Here is a 20,579-nt window from a genome sequence, read left to right on the forward strand (position 1 = left end):
TGCAAGTCTCCTGACAGTTGGTGTTTTTCTTAACTCCCAAGCTCCTGGAGTCAGGTTATTATCTGGAAATTTCAGTTTTCCATCTGAAAAAAAAAACCCACCAAAGTAAATTTCTAGTGATTGTGCTTGCAGAGAAAAGCATGAACATGTGATTTCAGTGTAACTTAAAAGTTCAGAAAATTAAAAAAAAAACCACAAAGTGTATTGTTATAAAATATCATGATTTTTAAACCAATCTCATTATTTCTTTAAGAATATAAGAACGGCTATACTGGGTCAGACCAAAGGTCCATCTAACCCAGTATTCTGTCTTCTGACAGTGACCAATGCCAGGTGCTTCGGAAGAAATGAACAGAATAGGTACGCATCAAGTGATCCATCCCCTTTCACCCTTTCCCAGCTTCTGGTAAACAGAGGCTTGGAACGCTATCTCTGCCCATCCTGGCTAATAGCCATTGATGGACGTATCCTCCATTAACTTATCTAATTCTTTTTTGAACCCTGTTATTGTCTTGGCCTTCACAACATCCTCTGGCAAGGAGTTCCACAGGTTGACTGTACGTTGTGCGAAGAAATACTTCCTTATGTTCATTTTAAATCTGCTGCCTATCAATTTCATTTGGTGATCCCTAGTTCATGTGTTCTGAGAAGGAGTAAATAACACTTCCTTATTTACATTCTCCACAACCGTCATGATTTATAGACCTCTATCATATCCCCCCTTAGCTATCCCTTTTCCAAGATGAAAAATCCCAATCTTATTAATCTCTCTTCATATGGAAGCCCTTCCATACCCCTAAGCTTGACTCACAAAATCTGAACACTTGTGCTTGGCAATACTTTGCCTGCTACCTTTTGATCCTGCAGGGCAGTTGAAGGCATTTAGCACCTTGTAGCACTGAATCCTACATTTGTTTTCTCTCAAGATATTGGATGTGATCACTGAGTCTAACAGGACAAGAGTTGTGGAGATGGGGGCAAAGGTGTCTATATTCCTGTGTGAGGATCCATAAATCTTGAACCCAGAGCTGTGGGGCTGCAGGCAACCATTACATCCCGGCCACTGGCTTCTTAGTAATTAGGGGGCATACTGGCTAATAGAACCTTAGAACCATCAGAGGCACTGCCCATGGGATTCCTGATTAGAAGAGTGCCCAACACCACCAATTGATCCAGCTCCACTATTTAAGTCAGAAGGAGTCTCTGGAAGTTGTTGGTGCAACAATGAGAATTCCTGGCTGGCTGCTACATTGGACTTTCCCTTCTCACTTGACACCTGAACCCTGCTTTCCTGACCTGTGCCTGGTTTCTGCCTTCCTGCCTTATTCCTGATCCCTGCCCCTGGTCTCTGACTCTTGACTCTTGGCTCAAGATTACTGACCGTTGACTCTGAATTGCAGCTCTGACTACAATATCTGACAGCCCAAGCCCTGGTCTTGACATCTTGGTATCTGGGTACTGCTGGAGGACAAGTGCACCCTGGGAGGACTAGAGGGAGCTGGCATAGATCCCTGCTATACTAGGGACTGGTTAGGGTCTGGCTTTGTGTCAGCAGATTGGTGCAAACAATGGATAGCAGGGGCTTGGATCTGACCCTATATAAGGCTATAAACTGCTAATGAAATGAGGAACAGAATCCATACATTGTAAAATGCTTTTAAAATCTAGTCTGGCTAGTGTTCCCTATTCCCCAGTCAGTGAAATATTTTCTTTCCTGGTGGACATACACACAAAAAGGTTTTTAGAAAAGCATTTGCTTCTGTTATTTTAAAGTTACCTTAATGCCTTTCAAGAAACTGTGGTTACAAAAATATAATGTTGGGAAGAAATTATTCACACAAAACTCAATAACATCCCCCCTTGCTTTCTCTGAGGTATTGCCTGAGTGACTACAGCATTTACAAAAGGGATTCTAATCTGAAATGAATTTGCAGCTAATTCAACCTATAGGCTTGTGACTCTGGGATTTCCTAGATAATACAATCCAGACAGTAATGTTGATGGATGTTAGGGACTTGCCTGTGTAACAGTTGTAAAGCTCTGTCATAAGAACAAATGAGGCATTATTGCTTTAACAAAAGTAATCCCTCTGCACCAGTAAATTTTGCACTCTTTCAATATTGCAGGATTATTTAGTTACAGTGATTTAGTGATGTATCTTCCTTCAAAAAGGAAACAAATATAGAGTGTTGCACCCCTCGATTTGCCATTTATAGGGCTTCGTGAGAACTACTTTTATATTTTTTACACACACACACACACACACACACACACACACACACACACACACACAGAGTTAAATGTAGCAGAGTCAGTTTTTGTGCGAGGATGGACAAATTAGAAGAAATGTAGCCAGATTATAGAAAGTGGTTTGGGGGTCACGGGGTCCTGATTCAATGCTACTCTAAAACTTGCCTTAAGTAGGCAAAGAATCATTTTCTGATTTTGGGATATTAAAGCAAAAATGGCTTAATGTCTGCACCTCTCCCTAATCAATGGAGCATCAGCTGCCTGGCTTTCTTGACTGGCAACAATTTCTACAGTCTCAACTAATGCCCAACCTATATGGACTTTGATTCCTACACCAATATCCCCATTATTCAGATGCCCTTAACACCCTACATCCAGGACATTTGCCTTCAATACAGATGCAGTGGTTGATTAAGGTGGCCTTGCTCATGTTTTTCTCTAGAAGTCCATAAACTCCAGTAGCACTGAAAATTCAGAATCCTCCCCTGACACCCTTTCCAATCAACCAATTTTATTTCTTCTAAATGTTCTCTGGACATTCATTTCTTTAGGTATCTTCCTATCATAAACCTTGGTGTTTCCTCTTCATTCTCCAGCATAAAGGATTATTTTCCTCCACTTTTTACTCTCATGTAGAACTTTCTGAGCAGCTCAAACTGAATTGTCAAAAGATGGTTGAAGGTTCTCTGGGCTCTCTCTTGAGTTGCAAAGTTTAGAAGAGATTCAGATATATAGTTAGGCCATATTCTACTTTCACACTATCTTACTCCAGAGTAACTCCATTTACTTCCATGTTAGTGAGAGTAAAATTTGGCCTGGAGTGGGAAGAAATATGTTAAATTTACATATATTCTAACTGCCTCAGTCAGAACCTAACAGCTTGTTGATTTGTCAGTATTAATGCCCCTTTCAAACTTTTGAGGCTCTCTTGTGTTACTCACAAGACCTCAGAATTCTGCACACAGTTTGTAATAATAATATCACTTTTCATGTCTGGTGCTCCTTCTGTTCCTAATTTTGAAGTTTTTCCAGTCTTCCCTCTTCCCTTTCCAGTAAAGATTTGAGGAACTCAAGTGGTGCCCACCAGCGTTTATGATCAAAACACCTATTCATTTAATCCCTTTAGATATTTTTCTGTGCCTTAATTAGCCAACTGACAATTCCCTTAGTGCAGTGGAGTTCTCAAGTGGTATAAAATGGCACAGGTGGTTCCTACACCAACTGATGCAGAGGGTGTATCTGGAATGATCCCTTCAGCCATGCTAGTCCCCTACTAGAGTATGATCCCATAGGAAATCATAGCTCAGTCCCTAAATAGCTTGGCATACGCTAAGGCTTCAGCTGGGACTAAGGCAGCTGGTGACTCAAGATGGCATAACTGAGTCCCTTTGCCCCCTTGTGTATCATCACAGAGCAGTGTACGTGGCCCTGGGTCTGTGTAACATTGAAGGTTTTTTTAACTGGACTTTCTAGTATAGATCACACTTTTCAGCCTGTCTCAAACCTTCCCATATGTCAAAGGTTAATGAGAAGATGGTCGCAACTCAACTTTAGGGACACTTCCCTTTCAACAATTAATTTGACAGGTGGCTTTTTGGCTTTTGAGAGAGACAAGGTAGGTGAGGGGTAATACCTTTCATTGGACCAATCTCTTAACTTAAAAGATATTACCTCACCTACCTTGTCTCTCTCATAGCCTGGGACCAACACGGCTACAACAACACTGCAAAAGATGTCTGACTTCATCCGTTTCATTGAGGAGACACTGCCCCTGGATGCATTCAGAGTGACCTACTTATAACTGCTAGTCAGGATTTTGCTTCTTTGTTGTTATTGTTGGAGTTTTCTGCAGTGTTTCATACAGTTAGCCAGGAGCTTGTCTCATGGGCTGTTTTCGTACCGCACTGGAGTGGTTGCCCCACTCCTGGAAAACAAGGGTTAAAAGAAGCCCTGGAGAGTGACAGCAGCTGAGTGAGTAGCTGACCACAGGTGTGGCCAGCTCAATCAGGGCACAGCTGGCCCTTATAAGAGAGCTGCAGGGACAGGATGCAGGAATTTCACTCTAGCCCTGGAGTGGGAAGGGCTAGGTGCCTGGGAATAAGGTACCTGAAGTGGAGCAGTTCTGGGGAAGGACAAAGGGAACTGGGGAGCTCCAGCCTGGCAAACCCCCAGGCTGCAGGCTTTGGGTAAGGCCAAAGCAGCTACTGGGGTTGCAGAGGTGCAGCCCAGGGAAAGGCAAAGGCAGCAGGTTTGAAGCCCTTGCCAGAGATGAGTGGCCATTACAGACTGCAGTGTGCCCCAGTGAGCAGGGGCTAGATGATGACTGGCAGTAGCAACTGAAGCAAGGTGGAGTTAGAGGGTTGGGGGTTCCCCTGTAAGGGGAGACCCAGAGTGTGGGGGTACTTCTGGGGCAGAACCATGAAGTAAAGGGCACTGGGGTCCGGGAGGAACACAGGGCCAGCGGCAGGTGAGACACCTGCCTGCAGAGAGCTCTCCATACATTGGAGAGCTAATTCCCAAGATGACCAGCAGGAAGCGCCACGCTGGTGAGTCTGGCTTTGCTACAGGCACTCTCTCCATTGCATACATTGCACTTAGAGGACCCTGTTATTTGATCATTTCAAAATGCTTCACAAACAATAATTAATTACATATCCCCAATACCTTATAAGTGAACTAAGGTGTACACCAAGATGTCTTCATCCACTACTAAATGCAGCCAGCTGTGGTGTAGAATGCAACACACCTAACGTTGATCAGCAGGGTTACACAACAATTTAGGACAGGAAATGACAAAAGACCATTTTCAATTGAAACAGTAGAGAGAATTGACCCTGGACACACGGATTTTTAATTACTACAAGTTATCAGTGTGCTACGCAAGTGTCTTTATTTCCTGGCCCCCACCCCAGGCAAAAGTAATAGGGTCAATGTTACAAAAGATTCATACCCTTCTCACGTGCCATGGGTCAGAGTTTACTAACTCTACTTGCTACTGTTAAAGCCAAGACCTCTGTATCATGACTCAGCCAATGAAATGGTGTCGCCTGGCTCTATTCAACATGTTCATTGCAGGCTTAGAGGGAATTGCACTACCAACCGAATTATCCCTGTCATCACTTCCTGCAGTACTTGTGTATTCTCTGGACCCCTTCCATTCCGTGTGCTGGCTTGGCCTGATGATGCTGGATGATCTACATGGGACCATAAGGTGCTTCCCCCCCCCACCTGACCTTACATAGTTTACTGCTTTTGGCCCTCATGTTTCCTGTGTTGCTGGAGTGGCAGAGCAAGTTACCTTGGCAGGCATTAATCCAGGCTAGCCTGTGACCATCAGTTTGAAAGGTTTAGGTTTGGTTCAGCTGCAACGATCCAGCCAATCCTAAATTGCTATCCTTATTCCTAAGTGTAAATGGGCATTTAGGCAGAGGGAAAAATGGAGTTGCTTGTCCAGAGCATCCTGCAGTTTCCCACTGGAGCTACCGACTACTCTGCTGTCTGTCATGAGTAATCCTGTTCTAATACTTCACAAAGCTGGGATAGGGGATCCAGACGGATGTCCACTTTCCACTCCAGCAACGCACGTGTGCAGTTGTTGAACCTATTTGCACTGGGCCCTATTATGATCCTATTGAAGTTCATGGGAATTTTACCCTTTGATTACAGTGGCGTCTGGACTTGACCATACATATTTCTATCATGCTGAATGCCAAAATGAACTGTGGCAACTTGCAGCAGTGCCCTAGCAAGCCATATAAGTCACATATTCATTTAACACACGATAGTTGTAGATGTCTAGATAGTCTTGTTGACCCAGATGAAATGTAAGGCAAAGCAAAGGTTTTGAAGAGAGCTGGGTAATATAAAAAAGAAAGTGACACATGCACAGAGATCCAGCAATAATCCCAAACTGATATTTTTAAATGCCGATTTTCTATCAGTCATGACATTTCAAACTTACCATGGGAACTGTTAGTTATTTATCAGCTTTTAAATGTGCATGTACAGGGAGGTCAAATCTCCACAGACTTCTCTTCATTACCCCGGTGATGACGAGGGCTATTTAACGGTGTTTGAAACTAAAATAATATTTTCTCCAAATGCTGGCTTTGCCAAATGCAAAAGCAAGATGACATTTGCTTGGCTTCAGCTGGGGTCACATACAAAGCAGCCTATAAACTGAATAAATATTTCAAATGAAAAAAGAAAATCATTAACCTTTTGTCATTAGCTTTAGCAGTTCTTTGAGCTGCTCAGCAGTTTGAAGTCAAGCACCTGCCAAAATAAGCATCAAGTGTTGTTACCCTCTTAGGGACAACCCCGTTCCATAAATCACAGCATTTCAATGACAGCTAAATGTGTTTTATATCATATAGAGAGCCTGTGTTTATGAATGTGAGATAAAAGGGGTTTAGCCAGTGCAAACACTGAAACTACTGTACAGAGTCTGGCTCTCTTTCATGATCTCCCACCATTCTTAAAGGAGTTTCTATTGCTCGCATCCATGTTTGTGAGCACGGCTCTCGGTCTAATTCTCTGTCAGTTTCATCTGCAGTAACTTTTTTTACTTCCTTCTATTTAAAAGTGGGGCACTAAGTAATCCCTATAAATGGCAAGCTGAGTAAAAAGGGGGATTGGAAACGTGGATTCTTTTGGGGCTGTCTTTGTTACAGTAGTTTGATGTCTTGAGACCTAGATATCAATACACAACCACATCAAATTTGTAAGTAATGTATGTTGGTTTCAGATTGACCTCTTCCATATTTAACACTATTTTTTACAAGATTTTAATGTAGTCACCATTATTCAGAGGCACATTAAGGGCCTAGCGCCTCACGCCTGGACTCCATGAGTAGACAAATGGATGGCAATGGGACTTCTTGCATGAGTACTGAGAGCAGCACGTCACACTAAAGACAGATATTGTCAGTACAATTAGCCCTGACAGAGAGAAAAGAAGGATAAAGGAAAATAATCTCTTCACCCTTTAAAGATCCGGCTTCACAAAAAACAATTTAGTATATAGTCCCTCTTCATTTCTGTTGAAGGGAGGGAGAGAGGAAAATCCCAGTGATTAAACCACAGGACTGGAGTTGGGAGATTTCAGTTCTGTTTCTTACTCTGTTACTTGACTTCCTGTCTGACATTAGGTATATCGTACCGGGCATGGTTTTCAGAAAGCAACCCTGTGCGTGCACTTCCAATCTCACCTCCAGCAATGCTTGTGTGCAAGTATTGTATTTTGTATGTGCACATGGCTAGACAGATCTCTTAAATACTTGGGACTGATTCTGCAATCTTTGTTCATATTGAGTATTCAATGGGATTACTCATATGAGCAATTACTACTCAACATATGATTCGTGATTTGTACTTATGTGTCGGATAAAGCATGTGTAAAATAGATGTGAAGTTTTAGGAACACAAATGCACTATATTCCAGAAATTGGACCTTAAACTCTCTGCATCTCAGGTTCCCCAACCCTGAGGAAAGAAATTACCTACCTCAAAAAAAATTTTGAAGCTTACTTCACAGATGTTCAGAAAGCACTTAGATCCTGGGATGGAAAGTGAAAGAGGGGAGTGCCTATGCACTGTTTAAGCAGCAAAGAGTCCTGTGGCACCTTATAGACTAACAGACGTATTGGAGCATGAGCTTTCGTGGGTGAATACCCACTTCATGGGATGCTATGCACTGTTTGTGACCACCACCGTTCTAGGGCTAGTATGAATGTATAAACAAAACAAAGTACATTAAGAATATACCCAGACTCTGCTTTGCTGATTTCTCCTTCAACAGGAAGTTCACCTGCAAGGTCTCAACACCTGTTACCGCTTGACAGAGGGGCAACATAATTATAAAATGCAATGATTAACAGAAGTTTAAATTTGTGTTTCAAACTACACATTTTTCTAACCAACTAAGATTCAGTTTATATTCAGAAGCTTAGCTCTATAACATTATGGTTTGAACCACCCTGAACCACTCACATTTAAGGCAATGATAACAAAACCATAAAATAAAAGGTTTGGGGGTATCAGATGCAGTTCATGTGACCATGTCCAGTTCATAACAGGTGAAATCCTAGCCCCACTGAAGCTAATGAATATTTTGCCATTGACTTCAAAGGAGCCAGGATTTTACCCTTTGTCTCCGTGTCTCAGTTCCTCATGTGTAAAATGAGGATAATAGTTCACAGGGGATAAATACATTAAAGGCTGTAAGGTGCTCAGATACTATTGTGATAGGGTGCTTGTGATGGGGTGTATAAACAGCCCGAAAGCACAATTAGCCCACCTTGTTGCACCTGGAGGTCATTTCAGTCTTAATTCAGTATGAGACCAATCTGGGAAGGAGCTGGGTGGTGGCCAAAAAATAAGGAGTTCAGAGCAGTAGTTAGGATGGGAGACCCAAGGTGGATGCTCCTGGGTCATATGTTAAGGAATAAAGCCTGAGGAAAGGTAGGTTGGAATTCCCCTCTTGGATAGAGGGATTGAAGAAGGACCCAGACAGAGTGGGAAGAGAGGAATAAGCTGTAGGAACCAGAATTAGCTTCTGAAGGGGCCCCTAGTGAAGGGGCAGAACTTGAGGGAAATGGCTCTGTGGGTCGGGTGTCCTGACAAGAGACCAAAGAGAAACTGGAAGAGATTCATAAATCTGAAGCCTATAGGGGTGGCAGTGAGTTGGTGCTATTGTTTTGTTTGACATCATTTAGTGAAGAGACTGGAACTGAAGACTACAGCTGTGGCAGCTACATCCTACTGGTTTGCTACATCCCACTAGTGAAGGATATTATTCAGTACATAAAAGACGTTGATGCCCCAGGAGGGGCAGGACTCCAGCAGAACCTGGCTGGAGAGACAAGTCACCCACTACATAAGATGGATGACAGTGCCAGAAGGGGCTGCTCTGGGACAGTGAGTGAGAACAGTGCCATGAGGGAGCATGAGAAGGTCCATAACAGGATCATATAAATACAAAACATCTATCGATAGAATCTTCCTATATAACCTCAAAGACCCTGGAATAAATTGTAACAGCTAACATATTTCAATCAACTATGTCTTACTTTGCTGATTTCAGATGCAATAAGTATTTCCGTAGGCCAGCATGAAGCTTCACCGAGAGTACTGCAGGAATTTCTGGTTCCTTCTTCCAACAAGACCATTATTGAACAAGCATTATTCATATGGCATCCTTTTACTGAAAAATATGCTTGTGTCAGGAGCATATCCCCCAGGAGAGCATGGCTACAGCAGCAAATCCCAGAAAGAAGTTTGCCACCCAGCTATTAACATAATAGTAGTTGTTTTCCAGATGTAGCTGATTCGGAACGTAATGCACTGCTTGTCAATTATACATGCTTGGGAGTTTGGTCATTTTACTTTGGTTAGAGAAAGCACTAATATGTTTATAAAATGCAGCTCTACATTCCGCCAAATTGGGTCATATACTGTTTTCAATTTTAAACGCTCCATGAAAGCAAGGAAATGCTTGAGTGTTGCCCTGTCCTCCTCCTCCACACATTCTTTGCCACCTCAGTTAATTCTTAGAAACTATTGTCAAGCATTGAATTCTTGAGATCTCTGTGGAGCAGTGGATCATGGAGAGTGTTGGAGATATTTTCTGCTGCAATCCTTTGGAACTAGTCTCTGTTACTGCAATCTCCATTACAACACAATAACAGGAAATGTTTTAGAGGCCTCTACAGTACTTGGCATATTATTTCACTATAATGCTTGTATTGTTTGAGCATTAATAAAACTGGAAAGTGTGATATAATTAAATCCATTCTTCCTACAGAGAAGACAACTGACCAAGATAACAGCAAGAGCAGTAAACTTGCATATTACTCAGTAAAAGGAGCATGGTCCTTCTTCTCAGACAGAGTGTATATGCTTTTTGTTTCATATCTTTGTGTGTAACAGCACTTAGTTAGGCCATCTATAGGACCTTTGTATCTAAAGACATGAATCTGTATGGCTTGAGCTAAAGGAGTAGGTCCATTGGTTTGCAGACAGTACCAAACTCAAATCTCTTTTACATGGTCTTATATTTCCACAAGTAGAGGTCTGTACCTTTAAATCCAAAGATCATAGGTTCAACCCCTACAGATGATCGGTGGTGTCGTTGCACATGGATGTTGTGTACTGTGCTTAGCTGGTTAGAAAGCTGTTGTCAAATTTAATTTTGTTGAAAAACAGGGTGGAGGAATGAATACTCCCCCAAATATTCATGAAAACATTTCCCCATTTTGAAACCAACTGTAACGCTGAGAAAATGAAGTTTTGGGGTATGTCTACACTGCAATAAAACATCTATGGCTCAGTGGCTGGCCCATGTCAGCTGACTTGGGATCACAGGGCTCGGGCTGCAGGGCTAATACAATTGCAGTATAGACATTTGGGCTTGAACTGGGCTCTTGGGCTGGGCTCTTGGGCCCCATGAATGGGGGTGGTCCCGGAGCCTGGGTTCCACCCAGAACCTGAATGTCTACTTTGCAATTTTATAGCTGCACAGCCTGAGCCCCTGCTAACAGAGGGCAGCCATGGTTTTATTGCAGTGTAGATGTCCCCTTAGGGTGAAATTCCATTCTTTAGTATTTGGGTGGAGAATCATGCCCTGACACATGACATGTAAAATTGTCTGCACTGGTTATGCATATAAACACAAGATAAATGAGATATATTTGCCAATGCCTGCTGTGAGCTCCTTTGCATCAGTCCTAGCATAATTAAATCACAATTACAAAACACAGTGGTAAAACTCAGGTACGCCCTGGTGGATCTGCAGGATTGGAGCAGTATAAAGTAAAAGCCAGCAGTTTCCTCCTGGGTTGTATTCCATAAGTCACAAGCAGACATCTCCTGCTGTAAGGCGTTCCATAAGTCATTAACCCCTAAATGTAAATTAGTATATTAAAAGTGATTATGAAATTATACTCGATAGAATTTATTGTGTTCATTATGCCATATTGGAAGAATGCACTAGATGAACTTTTTGTTTTCGGTTATTTAAATAATATTCTTAATGAACTGGCTATGCCCCTTCAATGAAATTAGGGCCAAGCTATTAAACAGCATAAAGTAATATTATTAAGGAGTACACATTATAACAGGGAGCTGCTAATTTAACTCAGTACAATGAGTGTTTTTGTTTGGCCTAGCTATATAGCTTTATGGGCTAAAACAATATTTCAGTAACCATTTAGTCACATGAATGTTTCAACCTGTTACCGGCAGGGGCAGCTCTAGGTATTTTCCCGCCCCAAGCACGGCAGGCAGGCTGCCTTCGGCAGCTTGCCTGTGGGAGGTCCCTGGTCCCGCAGATTTGGTGGCACACCTGCGGGAGGTCCACCGAAGCTGCAGGACCATCGGACCCTCCGCAGGCATGCCGCCGAAGGCAACCTGCCTGCCACCCTCACGGCGACTGGCAGAGCGCCCCCCGTGGCTTGCCGCCCCAGGCACGCACTTGGCGTGCTGGTGCCTGGAGCCGCCCCTGGTTACAGGACAGTAAATTCTTCTAATTACACCCTATTGTTTTGGAGGTTGGAGCTTCACAATTTAGTTTCCAGTTCAGTTTGCTCTCAAGGGCTGGGAGTGGGGGCGGGGGGAGGTAGGGGAGGAAAAGATTGTGGTTTATATTGTATCAACTATTACAGTTCTTCTTTACCCTGCTGACATTTACCACTTCGGAGTTAGGGTGAAGATGGATGTCTATGTATCCAGTGGCAGATCCAACAGTATTTTCAGGTTGCTCACTTTGTTTACCCTATTTCTTAGTCTTCTGGACGTTTGGTTAGTTGCGGGTGGGGTTGTATGGAGGGGTAGGACGGAAGAAAAACACAAGCTTTTCAAAAATAACTAGTGATTTTTGGGAAGTCTTTACAGGGTCTAGTTTTCAGGGATGGAGGGGTGCTCAACACTTTCTAAAAATCAGATCTTTGTAAGGCATCTTAAGTTGGACACCCAAAAATCCAAAGATGAATAAATTGAAAACATTTCCCTGTATTTCTTCCCCTGTAATTTCATGGGATGCGTGCAGATTCTTGGCTTTAAAGCTAACTTAGTGATTCAATATTTCTCTTGCTCTGCTCTTACCTATTATTTTTGTTTTCTTTTGAAAACTCCCAGGGGCCAAGAGGAATTGTGGGATGTAGACCCAAGCACTCAATGTAAATGTAAGTAGAGATGGAATGAGCTGTACATTTTTGATCGGTAGCTGAATTTCAAACATCATCTCCCCTCCCCATAAGTGTTGGAAGCCAAAGATTTCATCTTGTCCATTGTAAAAAAACAAGGAATGTGAAATTCTAGTCTAGATCTAGGTTCAGATTTGCAAATGCCCACAGAGCTTGGTGCTGTTTTTATCTGGGATTCTGGTTCTGCCTCCCATTGATTTCAAGGGGCCCAGCATTTCACCCCCATCTTTTCAGAACCTGGTCATCCCTCCCTAGTTTTACAATCACTTCCTGCCCTTTTCATTCTGCACTCTCTCTCTTGCCTCCATCTGGGATGCATTTACCAGTCATGCCTGGTGTTCGTCTGGCATGTGATTTCTCCCTTGGTTTTCAGAAGATAGCCATGCAGCGATCTCAGTCCGAACCCTAACTTGAGCATCAGCAGCTGCCTCAGTTGTCCACTGATCCTGGAGGAGGTTAAAATCCCTGCTAACCTCTGTCTTAGTGTTAGTAGTGATTTTTTTTAATTCTGTCATTGATATATCTTCTGGGCATGATGGGACCCACACACGTTTGAGGAGTTTGTTCTGGAAGCTAGTTCAAAATCTATTTAAAGTAGTAGAATTTGTTTCCTTCCCATCTCAGAGGTGGGAAAAAAGGTTTGTTGCTTTCTCAATGGGAAAACCAAGGCAAATCCAAATGTTCCCCCTGACTTCACTCTGAACTACGTATAGCAAAAGGTTACAAAGTCTGAAGTGGGGGAAAGATCAAAGGCTACAGAGCTCATATTTCTACATAACATGACCGTATCTCAGTGGCAACTCAATTCTAATGATCTGCTGCTGTGTTCTCACAAAGATACATCTTCTAAAGATACAGGAGAGTGTTTTAGAAAGACAAATAGAGGAAAGCACTTATGGTTATTTATTTTAAAAGTTTGTCTGCTTGTGAGTTACAAAATACTGTACTTAAAATGTCAAATCAAGCAATCTATCCTGAAAGGAAAATTACCAGAGCAATCAGAGACCTTGGTTTCCCCCAACTCATGAAATACAGACAAAATTATGAAAATCACTTGGCCACCCAGAATTTTAGTGCTGAAGTGGCAGGTCAAGGAAATCTCAAGCAATTAGCCTGCTGTGCTAATGACACGCCTGTTTGATAGAGTAGCCAAATAGCAGCATGATTGCCAGTGATATGATTGTGCATATTTTTGGTTGCTTTTGTTAAATGAGATGCTTTGAGAAAGAAGTATATTAATACAGTATTTCTGAAAGAGCAGTGATTCATTAAAAGCCAAAGGCATATTTCACCTCTCTGTGGGCAAGACTACACTACAAAATTAAGTCAACCTAAGTTATGTCGATGTACAGCCACCACAGTAATTGAATCAGTTTTACCCATCCACACTACGCTCCTCGTGTCAATGGTGCACATCCTCACCAATGGCACTTGCATTGACTTAACTGCCAGTGTGGGGCATTGTGGGATGGCTTCTGAAAGGCAGCAACAGTTAATGGAAGCAATGCAGTGTCTACACTGACACTGCATTGACCTAACTACATCAGCTTCAGCACTACACCTCTCAAGGAGGTGGAATTATTAAGTTGGTGTAGTGGGCGAGTTACATCAGTGGGAGCTACATGTTAGTAGTACAGTTAGGTCGATGTAAGCTGTCTTGTGTTGAGCTAATACTTGTAGTGTAGCCCAGGCCTATATATCCATAAACCTGTTAGTAGATACCCAACCTTCTTACCCAGTAGGAGGTGCCATTGCTTTGAATGACATCCTGGGTTCCTAGAAGCACTACTTCAAAATGCAGCATTTCCAAGAGCAACTTGAAAGCCTCACCAGATACCTTATGGCCAAAGCCCCCGTACTTCATGAAGGGAAGCAAAGCAAAACCATAGCAACTATCTATGTTTATCTCAGGCTGCAAATGTTGAGGGTTTGAAAGAGGATTGTTGTCAAACTGAATCAGAAAAGTTGGATATGTATGGCAGTAACTGTAGTGAGTACAGGGAAAACATATCCTTTTGTCTTTGCTTCTTCCCATAGCTGAACCCCAGCTCTGCCTGCTTTGGCAGTTGTGAGATGTTTGGGTAATTTTTTTTTCATTATTTTTCATTGTTCGTGTTTGACATGATCCATCATTCTGGCTGGAACTAGAACTGGAAGTGCTGAGATATGGAGAGCAGAGTTGGTCATAATCTTTTTGAATAATCAACACTTTTGATGAGAAATTACCAGTACTTTCTACATCATTTTTTGTGAAAAGATGTTTCTGTCTGTCAAGCAGTTCTAATGACACAAAAGTCCATGCTTGGATTTACATCCTGGAGAGAAATTGGATGTGTAAGAAATCTCATGAGATAGTCTACTCTCACCAAGTTACCAGCCAAACTCTGCTGACCCAAGACATGCAGATAAGCATCTCTACTTTTGAATATTTGTCCAGATTACACGTGAATACTCATCACTCAACTGCTTGAGGCTTGCTCGTCACTTTTAGTGAATTAAGATCATAGGTAAAATAAGGATGGAGACTGAAATGGAAGTAAGAGCTGGGCACTCAACATTTAAGCAGGACACTGTGACAAAGAAGCCAGTGACACAGCTGAGACCAGAGCAGCCCAAATGTGAGATGAAAAAGGATTGGAGAAAAACCTAATTCAATATTTGGTTTGGGATGTGATCTGGCTTCTTTTAATCCAACGATGTTTGCATATTCAAACCACAGGGACCATCACTCACTTCAGCTATGCCATAAAGCAGGGCTTGTAATGTTTCAATCAAAACCACAGTGGTTACTTGCACTGCCTGCGTTCTGTCTCTGGAAACAGGTCTGGGTCCTACAGCCTGGTGCATTTTCAGCTTTTTCCTGGCATTATGTCCCTGACAGTCTAATCTCAGACAGGACTATTTATTGACTTTTTAATTTTTTCCCCTCTTTAGAAAGAGGAAAAGGAAATCTACAAATGATTAATACCCACAGTCTCATGTACAATGACCGTCTGCTTCTTATAAGTCCACCAATGAGACTTGAAGCTGATACAGTAGATTTCACATAAAGCAGGATGGGAATGTGGGATGGAAGCCTTGAAAACTCCTGATCATCTTAGTACTTGTTTATTTGTTTTTCCTAATGAAGAGATCAGATACATGCTTAGAGCTCTGTATAGCCCCTTTAAACCAATCCAAGAGATTTTTTAAAATTAGGGTCACCTAGAATAGTTTGACTTTGGATCAGGTAGCAAGAGATCACCCTCTGATGTAAATGGGATTTTAGTCTGATAGAAACAGAGCATTTTACATAAGTTTACATTTGTGATTTGGGTTTTTTCTTCCCAAAATCTTTTTTCTCCTCTCATGTCCAGTACTACTTGGTGATTATTAGCAAGCTGGTTGGCAAAGAGAAAAAGAACAAAAAACACACAAACTTTCAAAACATTTCAAGTCAGCTTTTCAGTTGGTATATTTCTGCAAATGTCCTGAGGAGGGCCTTTTGATTCAGTTTAATCAGGGCTGACCTTACCATGAGGCAAACTGAGGCAGCCACCTCAGATGCCAGACTGTGTGTGTGTGGGCAGGGTGCCACTAGGATCCAGAGTGTAGAAAATTGTGTCTCCTGCTGGTGCACATGTATTCTCTCTGCTCTAGATGCACAGAGATGGTGGAGTGCTGTGCTGGAAGAAGGAGGGCACAAGAGACATAACAGGCAGGTAGGAGAAAAGATGAAAGGGAATAACAGAAAGTAGCAGGAGCTGCAGGGAGAGAGAGGAGAAGCAGCCTTTTATGTACCTATCTAGCACCCCGCAGAAGCCTGGACTGATTAACACCAGCTTCTCAGGGAGCTTCCTGTTTCCTGCTACTTCCCTGAACCCACTTGAGGAGAACAGGCAGTCAACTGAAGTAGTATGAGCCAGTTAGACCCTTAAGACGCTGATATCTTCCCTCACTCAGGCCCTGCTACCAGCCTGCTTATTTGTCCCTTTCAACTGAGTGTTGAGAGCCAGTATAGCTGGCACAGAACAACAGTAATGAGTGAAAGAAGAAAACGCCCCTCTGGGGCAGCATTCAGAAAAAGAAAGCAAAGGAAGCTTTTCTATCTAAGCAGGAAGGAGCTCTCCTAAGATAGATAGACACAAATGTTCACAGTGAACCTTCTGGCCCCAGTGAGGATGTGAGTGGTGAGAAGATGCCTGATCTTCCAGGTAGTCAGAGGGCAGGTAACCTGACAGCTACTGCAGCATCCATATCTCCATCTCAAATGGATGTAACCATGCATATTCCTGAAGAAAAATGTAGATCAGAGAAGAATGTGGTGGAGGCACAAGAAACAGCTGCTGCTGAGTTTAGTTCCTTAAGTCTAGATGATCCAGGACTGTGGACCCACTGGAGCAGTAGCCTGAGGGACTTCCTTGTACTGCATGGGCCACAGCAAGTGAAAAACTTCATGTTCCTCAAAGACAATGAAAATAGAAGTTTCCATCCAATACATTACTGGCGTGAAATCCCCAAAGGTGACAAAGTGGAGAGATCATGATTTATGTACTCAAAAACCTAGAAAGCTGCATATTGTTTTTGTTGCAAACTCTTCCAGTCTAATGTTCCAGCCACATTGTTCTACAGGAACAAAGGACTGGAAAAATCTGGCAAGAAATCTGTCATGCCATGAGAAGGCAGCAAATCACCAGAGAGCATTCCTTAGGTGGAAAGAGCTTGAGATGTGACTAAAGTTAAAGGTCACCATAGATGATCAGCATCAAGAGAAGATTTCATCAGAGTCTCTTTACTTGCAAAATGTTCTGAAAAGGCTCATTGCCTTTGTGAGAATGCTTGCTACCCAAAACCTAGCACCGCATGCAGTAGAGCATAACCTGGCCCAGACTGTGGATCTTCAGGAAGCAATTCAAATCTTTGCAACCAGGAAGGCATGGAAAGCACCACTTTGATTATTCAAAAAGATAAAAATGCCAGTGTTTACTATGCAAACAAGAAAAATTTCGTTTGCTGTTCAGGCGTTTGAAAGTTGGGTTACTTAAAATTTTTGAACAAGGCATTTTAAGTTGTTAGTTCTCCTTTAGTGGGGTGGGTTGCAGAGCAGTACCATGAGAGGAGTAGAACAGGAAGAAGGCAGAATTGAGACCTTTCAAAGTTTTGGCCCAAGCGAGGGGGCATGGGGGCATCATTTGAACTCCTTGCCTCAGGTGCCAAAATGTTTTGGGCCAGCCCTAGGGTGACTAGATGGGATGAAGAAAATATCAGAACACATGGGGGGGTGGGAGAAGTCCCGCCGGTGGAGGGGGAAAAAAAAACAAAAAAACGAGTCCCAGAGTCCCGCCGACCGAGAGAGAGGGGAAAAAAAAAAAGAGAAAAAAATGGAGTCCTGCTGGCAGAGAGAGAGAGAGAGAAAACAAACAAACAAAAAAAAATCCCAGAGTCCCGGACTTCCGCCCGCAGAGAGGGAAGGAAAAAAAAAAGCAGAGTCCCATCGGTGGAACAAAACAAAAAATAGGAGTGCGAAATATCAGGACAAATTGCATCCCGACCAAACATCGATCGGGACGCGGGACAAACGCCTAAAAATTGGGACAGTCCCGATTTTATTGGGACATCTGGTCACCCTAGCCAGCCCTGAGTTTAATGGTGATATTTCTATTTCACTGAAAAGATAAACCCTGTTTAGATACAATAAAAAACAGCCAAACCTCAAAATGAATCCTTTTTGAAGTGTGAATAATTTAACAGATTGTCTTTTAAATACAAAATCGATGAACCTCTGTTTCCCAATGTCAGTGAGGGGAATGGATGAATCTTAAATTTTCTCAGATACTTTTAAAGGAACTTACTCTCTGAAACGTGCCAACAGATAATCAGAAGAGACAAACTCTAATTTGCACCTACAACTTTTCATGTACAGTTTTGCCACATTGAATACTGAGATGGTAAGGGAAATGTCACATACGGAATATGAAGAGGAAATGGTATTTAATATGAAACCGGCCTGATCTTACAAACACTTGCATAGTTCTTGCTACTGGGTGTAGCCCCAATAACTTCAATGGGATTATGCCTGGAAACAAATATTTGCAGAACCTGGCCTACTTTTTATAAAACCAGCCTCATCTTGTCTATGAGAAAGAGTCAGATAAGGAAATGTTATCTGGGAAAATTCTGCAGATTCTATTTCTCTGCTGTTAATTATGGACTCTCTCCTCAGTGACAACAGGGTTTTTCTATATGGCGCTGTCAAAGCACTTTATAGGGATGTGATTTGTAAAGCACTCAAACTGCCTTGTGTAGACCCTGCTAGTATGATAAAGGTACCTAGTTCATATTAACGTAATTCTGTTTTAACTGAGTGCCACCATCTGAACTTAGGTTAATGATAATCTGTTAAGAAGTTCCTGCACTCATACTGTAATGTGTATGATGTAACGTATTTGGATTATTAGTTTGCCCTGCCCATCCTCTTTTTCTTTCCAATTTCTATCCCTTTCTTTTCCACTTCTGGACCATGGGGATATACAGTGTTAGCTACATAGATTGGTATTGTTTCTTTATGGTGAGTTTTTTACTTTGTCCTGGAACATTCTCATTGTTATGCAGTTATGGAAGTTCTAATAAAAATGTATCTTTAAACCTATATGTCACTGTATATATTTTTTTCTGACTTGCATGTAGGATTTCAGCTTGTACTCAGATTGGACTCCACTTCGCTAGTGTTTCTGACTCTCACCACAGTTACACAAGAAAATAAACTGGCATGCGGTGGTTCAGAAGGAAGCAGGATTTATAGAAGAATAATTTTTGGAGCATTAGATAAACCTCCTTTCCTGCTTTCTTTTTTTTTTACTTCATTATGGCAAAATATCTGTACTTCCAATCTGCTCATGTTCCTGACATTATTTCTGTATCTTCTCAGTTTCTGGTGTTCAATGACTCATGTTAATCATTTTGTTTCTGTAACTTGTATTCTTTATTCGGTCCAAATCCATTTAGAACCCCAAACCACTGTAGTTGCTTAACAAAATACTCAAAGATCTCTAGACTTCCGAGTAATCCCTCCCCATACTGAGTCTGGAATGTTTTCTGCAAAGACCCCAAAATAGATCTGATTCCAAATGCAACAGGAGATTTCTATATTTAAAATAAATCTAATGTTTGTGGAAGATGCAATGCGGATGGCCCTGGGCACTGATGCCTTTTATTAATCCATGGAACATGTGTCACTTATTCAGGCACCTCTTCTTGAGCAACCAGTTCTAAAAGTGAGCTCAGTCTCCATGGTCAACCCAGTACTTGGCTTTCAGAGTGAAGCAGCCACTGTAGGTGGTGATTTCAATGCCGGTTTTTGAGACAGACACTCTTATTCATTAAGAACTAGACTGAGGATCACCACCACCACCACCACCCCATTGATTTACCAGGACATTCAGATGCAGGCCCACTGACAGCAATTCTGCACCTCAGGACAGAACAGTCAATGGATGCTCATCCAGCATGGCCAGGGCTTCCACACGCCTTCCCGGCTGCCTTCGCCGCTGTCGGTACTACCCTGCGCATGCCTAGGAGCCAATTTCCCCCTTTGCCCCCACATGTTGACACGCCTGCTCAAATGGCAAGAACTTTTGGTCCCTACCAGTCTGGGCTGAAATGGAAACAATCGCCTGCTAAGTTCCATATTCCATTGCCAATCCCAGAACACCAAAACGTTCCTTACCAGTTGGGAATGGGACATTTTGGCTTCCAGGCTTTTAAGAGCTCTGATTTTATTCTCACAAAGCTAAGATAGCTACTGTGATGAAAGTCACCTTGACACAGAAAGGGAATACTGGCTGACACCCTTTTCCTTATGATGACTTCCTGACACCTTACTGTTGGTTAGTTCCTTCCACTGTTTCACTAGATTAATCACCTTGAATTCAGAAGACAGTGAAGGAATTCATGGTGATTGGATACTCTTGTCAGAATTATATGGCTAGTTTGTCGTTTCCAGAAAGTTGTTTTCTAGGGAAGGTTTATTAGTAGTGAGTGGTTGCGCTGGCAATGAAAGATTTCACAAAACTGAGGAAATTAAATTTATGCCCCATTTCCAAAGCTCAATGCACAGCTTATTCCTGGGGGACTTTTCTAAGGAAAGAA

This window comes from Gopherus evgoodei, chromosome 12, assembly GCF_007399415.2.
Source record: "Gopherus evgoodei ecotype Sinaloan lineage chromosome 12, rGopEvg1_v1.p, whole genome shotgun sequence".
In the NCBI taxonomy this organism is placed as follows: Eukaryota; Metazoa; Chordata; order Testudines; family Testudinidae; genus Gopherus; species Gopherus evgoodei.